Consider the following 9158-nt stretch of genomic DNA (forward strand, 5'->3'; position numbering starts at 1 on the left):
GTCTCTGGCGATAACATTGGTGCAGTTCGTGACCTTATTGAAAGTGACAGGCGGTTCACTATTCATGAAATCGCTTTACAGGTAGGCATTAGCTATGGAAGCCCTCAAACAATCATTAAAAATCATCTTGGTTTCAAAAAAATCTGTGCCCGATGGGTCCCGAAGTTATTGATCGAAGATCAAAAAAACATCCGACTGCGAATCAGTAAGAGACATCTGAATCGATTTCAGCGGGAAGGAGAGACTTTTTTGAAACATATCGTGACATGTGATGAAACATGGGTGCATCATTACACTCCCGAGTCCAAGATGGCGAGTAAAGAATGGCGAAGGAAAGACGAAGCCGGTCCTGTGAAAGCCAAAACCCGTCTCTCAGCCGGTATGGTCCTCGCGACCGTGAAACGAAACAAAAACTGGAGGATATGCATTGGGAAACCCTTGAACATCCTCCATACAGCCCAGATTTGCCACCCTGTGACTATCATTTGTTTGCGCCCATGAAAGATGCACTTGGAGGATTGCGATTTGACAACGATCAAGATGTTGAGGAATTCGTGCGCAATTGGTTGATGACTCGACCTCAAAGTTTCTACAAGCAAGGAATTAACAAGCTTCCAAACCGCTGGAAAAATTGTGTAGAGCGTGAAGGAGACTATGTAGAAAAATAATCAATAGTATTTTTGTATTGTTTTATAAATAAATAAATATTAAAAAAGAATTCCGGTTAATATTTGATTCACCCTCGTATATTATCTGTAAAGCCTCCAAAGTGACTTCCTGATCGTACATGTCCCATCCGTTACCTTGGTATGTCCCATCCGTTACCTAAAAGAAGAATTTTCTCCAAAATTCTAATTCACATATTTTCGAACTTGACATATATAAAAAGAAAACTTCGAAAGACAAATCCACTACAAAAAAAATTTGTGTTATAACTACTCTCAATTCGTAGAGTTCTGATTGAAAGGAAAAGTAAGTCTGGAAGTGAGTGCCGTACGAGTCCCATCCGTTACCCTCTTTTTCGTTTTATAACATGAAAATTATCCACTCTAATAGAGTTTTAGAATCTGGAAAATTACAATTTCATGCATCTTTGTACAGGTAGCGTAGCTTCAACAAGATATAGTTGTTTTAAATAAGGATTTTTCAAGTTTGCCGTTGATCCCGTTCTTCCCGAGACTTCTATTATTTACAAATATTCACATAATACAGATTAGGAAATATACAAAGATAAATAATCAATGAAAAATATAATGTCTACTTACGTTTACTTGTATTCAGTTTTTGTGTTTTTTCACTCACTATTTAACTAAAAAGCGCATTCTGTGAAGTGGAAAAATAGTGATGGGGTATCGATATCGAAATTATGACAAAATATCGATATTGACTTTCGTATATCGGTTTTTAAATATCGATATGAAATATCGATATATCGGACTCTGAATATCGATAATTTCGATATTTCAATATCAATATCCCATCACTACTTGAAAGTAAGTAAATTTGATTGTTTTTATATGAAATTTGACATAATCTTAAATAAATTTGGTTGGTTAATAAAAACTAAACTAGTTTCTTTCGCTCAATTTATTTTAATAATTTTAATAATAACGATTCAAATCATCACTACAAGCGTTTAGAAGGTTAACAGTTGATATGTGCGCACCAAAATTTTAAAACTTTGTGAAATATTTAGAAAGCTTTGAAATTTTGGTTGAAGCTTTAAACGTTTAATCTTTAGAAATGATTCGTAATAGTTGTGAAATAATTTTAAATTATTTAAAATATTTTAAAAGCTTCTAAAGTTTTTTATATATTTTTAAACTACTGAATACATTAAAATCTTCTCAAAATCTTTTCGAATTTTTGTTAAATCTTTAGAAATATTTAGAAAAGTGAAAATTTTGAAATATTTTGAAATGTTTGGGAAGTCTAAAATCTTTCAACTTTATGTGAAATATTTTAAAGAAATTTTAAACTTTTATGAAATCATTAGAAATCTTTGTAAATGTTGAGAAAATTTTGACAGTTTTTAAAACAAATTGAAATTCTTTGTAATTCTTTTTAAATCTTTAGAAATTTTCGCTAAATCTTTGCAAGTATTTAGAAATTATTGTGAAATTTGTTTAAAGGTATTTTAAATCACTTACAACTTTTAAATTTGGGATTTTTTAAAAATTGTTTGTAAATTGAAAAAAATCTATTAAATATATTAAAATATTTTTTAATCTTCTGAGATTTTCAAAAATTGGCAAAAATGATTAGAAATATTCAGTATTTCTATTACAGTTTTGAAAGCTTTGTGAAAATTAAAAATATGTTGAAATCTTTGTAACAACTTTGAAATGTTTTTGAAAGTCTCTAAAAAATTTTTTAAATCTTTTGAATCTATTTGCAATTTTATAAAAACCTTTTGAGTTTTCTAAAACTTTATGTTAGGTGGTCACTCTATACGCACTGTCTACAAAATTGGGGTTATTTATTTACAAAACTGTGGATTTTTTAAGAATTTTCGTAGATCGGTGGGATAACCCCAGGGGTAGCTGGCGGCCTAAAAGGGATAACCCACATATCGAGCGTCCTTTACTTTCATATTAGTTTAAGAATAACTTATTTGATTTATCGCTAGAATTATTTCATATTAAAAACTGGAAGAAAAACAAACCAAAAAATTTAATTACAATTGTTGAAGTCGTTTTTTTGTAAAGAAAAAATCGTGTGATTTGAAAAGAAAAGTAGTATAATATTACCATGGCATTTCATTGTTGAAATATAATATATTTATATTTTCCTTTTAAGAATTTCATCATTTTAATGTATACAAAATGCAAAAATGAGTATGAGAAATCTTTGAATCATGAAAAAAGTACAGGCTAGTTGAAATCAATTTGAGGAACTGTGATTAACTTTCAAAATAGAAGAGTATAAATGAATGTTGTTCAGCATTTCCTCAGAATAAACCAGAGGCCTTAAAGATAAGACCCCGGTAGCAGTACTTTTCAACTAGCTCCACTTCCTCTCCGCTGAAAAAAAATTTGCCACATTTTTTATTCTTTGTGCTTTCATGGAAAGCTACTATCTTGGTTTTCGCCCCGTTTACAACTAGATCGCTCATTTCCACAGTATTTTTGTAATATATTTAATTTCAATTGTACATCCACTGGAGACTCGGCCAGGATAACGATATCGTCCGCAAAAGCCAGTTACAATACCTCAAGGACGCCTCCCAATGCTACACCTTCTGCTCCATGTTTTCTAAAAAATTCTTTAATATCACTTATGAATAAGAGGATCAAGATTTATTTATTACAAAGTACATAGTAATAGTTTCATAGAGTTTCGTAATTGTTCTAAGAAATTTACTGTTCAGTCCCAGACCACGGAGTTTCGCCCTAAGTTTCCTGTGATTTGCCGAAGGGGAAGCTTGTTTAAAATCAACGAAGTTTGCGAAAAGGATTCTGCCTCTTTGATTAATTATTGTATGAATCGCAGTTGTTAGGATAAAAATATTGTCACCACAGCTTCTTCCCTTTCTAAACCCCGCCTGACTATCAGGAATTAATTTTCCTCTTTCGGCAAAGTTTTGGAGTCTGCTTGCTAGGATATAAGTGAAGATCTTTGTTATGTTATTTAGAAGTGATATTGGACGATAGTTATTTGGGTCACTCTTAGCCCCTTTCTTGTGTATTAGAATGGTTTTTATCTTGCATAAATCTTGCGGTGTTTTTTCTATGTTGAGTATCTTATTAAACAACTCACTCATGTAAACAATAGCATATGCAAGTAAGTTTTTATAGAACTCGTTACTTAAACCATCATGACCTGGACTTTTACCGTTTTTAACATATCCAGCCTTTTCAGACTTCCATCCATAGACCTCGCACAACTGTATTAGTTTCTTTATTGCCTATGGATTGGTCGTAATTTTAAATTCAATTGTTCTAGGTGGTAAGGCTCCATGTGTGATAAAATTCAATCTTCGGAGTTCACCAACCAACCTGCATAATTCTTTTTGTCCCTAATTGTAATTTAAAAATCCACTTGCCTTTGAAAATTGCTGTATTCGTTCCAATTTTACTGACAGAAAATGTTTCCTGAGTACTAGAACTGAATCCATTAGCTGATGAATAATATTGGCCAAGAACCTACATGTGTTAACATGTCTCGACTGGCGCACAGTGCGGCGAATTAGAAAATTGGGATTCAAGATGATCCAGACCCTACAATTTTTATCTGATTCCATATTTATTTTTTAAGTGGAGCTAATTAAATTCTGAAGAGGTCTATCTAGGGCGATTTTGCTAAAAGGGCTCTGTTTGTTTGTTATTCAAGTTGCAAAATGCCAAAAAACCATAATTTTTCATATTCGAGCTGCCTGTTATGTAGCATTAATTGATTTTACCTCAAAAAGGGGAAAAACTTATAGATTTACAATCCATTAACAAATCCTAATAACTTAGATGAAGTTCGTGCAATCTGTTAAATTGTTATAAACAAATTTATGAACAAAATCTATTATTGATGTACATTGAAGCCTGGAAGTTCTTGGCAACATGTTTTCCCCCGCGAAATTGAGTGGAACTAATGTTTCGTTGAAATCAAACACTGAAGTATAATTTTTTTGATTGTCATAAACAAATTTCATAAAAAAATTAATAAATAAGCGCCTCTGAATACATAAAATGCATTTTTTCTGCGCAATCATTAGGTTTGCCTTCAAAAATGAAAATTCGACGAGAGAAATGGACAATCAAAATATTCACCATTGTTATAAACAATACTGATTAATAAATGCATTAAACGGTCACTCTTTGATTTAAAAAATCAATTTTGTTGCATAATTTTTTATTTCATCCCTAAATTAATATTCTGATGAAGGAAATACACGAAATATACTGACATCCAACAACATTCCACATTGTTATAAACAATTATGATCAATCAATTCTTAAAATAATTCTTTCGTATAGAAAAAATCTGTTTTTTGGGTTCAATAGTTAATGTTACCTTGAAATAAGTAACCAAATCGTAAAACGTCTAGACTCAACATCTTTGTCGAATATTATAAGCAATGAGGATGAACGAAATCATAAAGCTTAACCATTTTTGGACGAAAACTTCTGGTATTCAGTAACGTTGCCCATTATTGTCTCAATCACCTGCAATAAGCAGATCCTGAACTAGTGCATCCATGGGACGAGCTGACGTAAAGTTTTGCATTTTGCTGGCAATATTCTCCGAATTTGATAATGTATATTCTCTTTCCTGATGCAATAGCTTTCAAAATAGCGCCGAATTTCTCGATTAATACTTTATCAACCCCGGTAATATGTTGTGGAACATCCACGATCAAGCCTATTTTCTCCCAAAATTCTTTTAGAATTTTCTTCTTTGCATTGCTCATTTTCTGCTTTTCATCGGCTAAGCAAGCTGCCCACTTGCAGAATTATATGCGATACGCAATGTGAAGGATATATTTCATGAATCATATCCAAGCATGTAGTGCGGAGAGACAAAAAGAGAAGTTTTTGTCCTTCACAGAGAAGTTTGATTTTTTCCAAATTGTTCATCATGGAGGGCTTTGCGGAGCATATATAACATGACGATGATAATGGTGTTTCAGTAAGTGCTTGGCAAACCTTTCCGTCAACCATGGACATTATCATTTTATGCGTGACTTTGCAACGATTCCGACTTCGACTGAAATTAATTGTTGTTGTATGGATTATGTTATATGGATATTCCAGATATTTCCATCAAGCGAGATACTGTGCTATCCAGCAAAGGCTTGCGTGTTAACACTCACACCCATTTCCGTTATGATAATATGAGATTCTGGGGAGTAGCACCTTTTTGGCATCTGCTAGGCTCCTGTAAGATGGATAGATATCAGCATTTTTAGCTTTCGCTTGCATACGAATAACTTCATACTGGTTTTCACTCAATTTTGCGTCCTCAATCAGTGCTAATGCCTCATCATCAGTGAAGCGTGTAATTCCTCCTACTTCTGAATATGCTAGTTCGTCAGGCAATTCATCGTGTTTATCATCATAATTTGACAAAAGTTTACTCATGTCATTAGCGATTTTAGTTTTACCAGAAGATCGCAAAATACTCAGGAATGCACTCTGTATTTCAGAGCCAGAATAACATTCCCGAATTTTGTGCAGTTTTTGTCTCTTAGTTGATTTTGAAATATTAACGAAATCATTTGAAGGTCTTCTCCCGGGACAAACTCCAACGAATTGAACAGAGAAATCTGAAAGCAGCCATTCTGCATTCCTGACCCTAAATGTTGTTATGTTATAAAAAGCTTTTCTCCACTGTTCAAATGTGTACATAAAATAAGGTAACTTATCTTCGATTGCTTTCTTCTTTGATATCGTAATTGGCTTTGATATAGCTCAGAAGATTTTCTCTATCTTTGTTGCCACTTGTGATCAGAAAATCACAAAGAACTTGCTTCGGAACTTTAAATTCATTCATTGTCAGAACAATGAATTTTATCAAAAATAAGGCTTTCAATTGAAACTTATGAAGAAATGATTTGAAACTTACAACTGATAAAACTTCATAGTACCACAAGAAGAACACGAAAACAAAGTATTCACAAATCTGCACTTTATGACAAATAATCCTCATTATTTGGACTCAAGAGCCGTAAATAATGAAAGTCGGGAAAATACAAAGATCTAATGGATACGTGCGTGAACTTTTCAATGTCCTTCCAAAAAAACAGCGTAGTGAATATTATCAAACGTCAGTTTCCTCCATCAGAATATTAATTTAGGGATAAAATAAACAATTATGCAAAAAATGGATTTTTTCTATCAAAGAGTGACAGTTTAATGCATTTGTTAATCAGTATTATTTATAACAATGGTAAATATTTTGATTGTTCATTTATGTAATCGTATTTTCATTTTTGAAGGTAAAGCTAATGATTGCGCAGAAGAAGGGAATTTTATATATACAAAGGCGCTTATTTATTAAATTTTTTAATGAAATTGGTTTATAACAATCAAAAAAATTATACTTCAGTGTTTGATTTCAACGAAACATTAATTCCACTCAATTTCGCGGGGGAAAACGTGTTGACAAGAACTTCCAGGCTTCAATGTACATCAATACTCGATTTTGTTCATAAATTTGTTTATAACAATTTAACAGATTGCACGAACTTTATCTAAGTTATTAGGACTTGTAAATAGATTGTAAATCTATCTGTTTTTTACCTTTTTGAGGTAAAATCAATGAATGCTACATAACAGGCAGCTCGAATATGAAAAATTATGTTTTTTTGGCATTTTGCAACTTGAATAACAAACAAACAGAGCCTTTTTAGCAAAATCATTATCGACAGACCTCTTTAGAATTTAATTACCTTTAATTTAAAAAAAAGATGGAATCGGATGAAAATTGTAGGCTCTTGATCATTTTGAACCCCAATTTTCTACTTCGCCGCACTGTGCGGCGGTGCAGTACGCTTCTTTTTCGAACATGTCACCTTTGTTTGCTGAGTGTCGGACTGACCTTGTCTTTCGCCTTAGTGCGAAACTTTATTTTCATTGTTCTTTTTATTAACTTAGAAGTATTTCACACCAGTACAAAAAAACCACCAAAATATTTTGCCATCACAAAAATTTTGATTATTTTCTGAAAATAAACATTCCTCATGATGGACTCAAGCGGGTTTTCGAGTTTCACATTCTGATCTGTTCCTCGATTTTTTAAAGTCGAGGCATCTACTTTATCGACGTTGAAAGTTTATTTCCTATTCCTATAGCATTTTGCTGGATTTTTTTTTGGTAATTATCAGGGACCGAGAGCGATATGCGTGAAGAGCGTAAAATCCGCTCCTCTAACTTAACAGAACCTAACGAAATTTTGCTTAACGCAACACAACTTAACTTAAGTGTTCCCGTTGTAACACAATAAAATTCCTTTCATTGTACTACAGGTGGTTAAAAATTTAAACGCACATTACTCATATGAAGAAACTTAGAACTACAAGTACAATTGACCTCATTTCAATTAACCTGACAATGTATGTATCAATTAAAATGTAGAACTGAAATTTAAACATGCAAATGAGAAAAGAGTTTTGCTAAAAAATTTTGTCTCTCACACATTTAAGACTGAGAACCGTACGCTTACATAGCTACACGTGTGGTTGAATTTCATTCGGCTAGGTTATGTTAGGTCAGGTTTTGTTAGGTTAGGATAGGTTAAATCTCTATTTAAGTTAAGCCGAAGCTGAATGAAACGGTACCGCAAACACAACGGGACAACACAATGAGTTTAATTGTGTTACGTGAAGTTAAGTTAGATTAGGTTAGGTTAGTTTTTGTTAGTTTAGGATAAGTTAAACTTCTATGTAGGTTAAGCCGCAGCTGAATGAAACGGTACCGCAAACACAACGGGACAACACAATCAGTTTAATTGTGTTTCGTTAGGTTACGCTAGGCTAGGTTAGATTTATTTCTAGGTTAGGCTCAAGTTGACCCATTCGATGTAGCAGACATTTGCTACTGGGAAAATATGCTTCCAGAGCTTTACGTGTAGTTCAATAAATTTCTGTTAATTCAGGTTATGTAAGGTCAGGTTCTGTTGGGTAAAGTTATGTTAAATAAGTTGATATCAGGCAAGGGTTGATCCTTCACAGTTGTCGACATGTTTTTGAAACGCAAATTTGCATCACTGGCATTATTTTGAAATTTATTTTCTTCAGTGCATGATTTTTCGTTATTTTTTGAGGTTATGGCTCAACCATGACGTGATGGGTGATTTTTGATACCGAATTTGAATTCAGCGCCCCAAAATCAATAGGAATACGTGTGTTTTATTACCAGTTCCGCACACTTTTTTTTGTGTGGCTGTGTAATTAATCTATATATTTTGTTGAAAATTCATATACTTATTTCAAAAATTTATCTCTAGTTGAAAACTTTTTTTTTTCTTCTTACATTATATTTGTAAGTGATTTATAAATTTAGCCAGTTCAAATTTCATCTCTTCGGTTCGAAATGTTATTACATTTTCATTTAAGACTGAACAGAAATACTTTTTTTCATGAATAATTCTATGCTAAATTAGCATGAAAAAGATTCACAATTACAAAACCAGACTTCAAAACTACCTCCCTTTCCGGCTGATTG

This window comes from Belonocnema kinseyi, chromosome 2 (genome assembly GCF_010883055.1).
Source record: "Belonocnema kinseyi isolate 2016_QV_RU_SX_M_011 chromosome 2, B_treatae_v1, whole genome shotgun sequence".
NCBI classification, from domain to species: Eukaryota; Metazoa; Arthropoda; class Insecta; order Hymenoptera; family Cynipidae; genus Belonocnema; species Belonocnema kinseyi.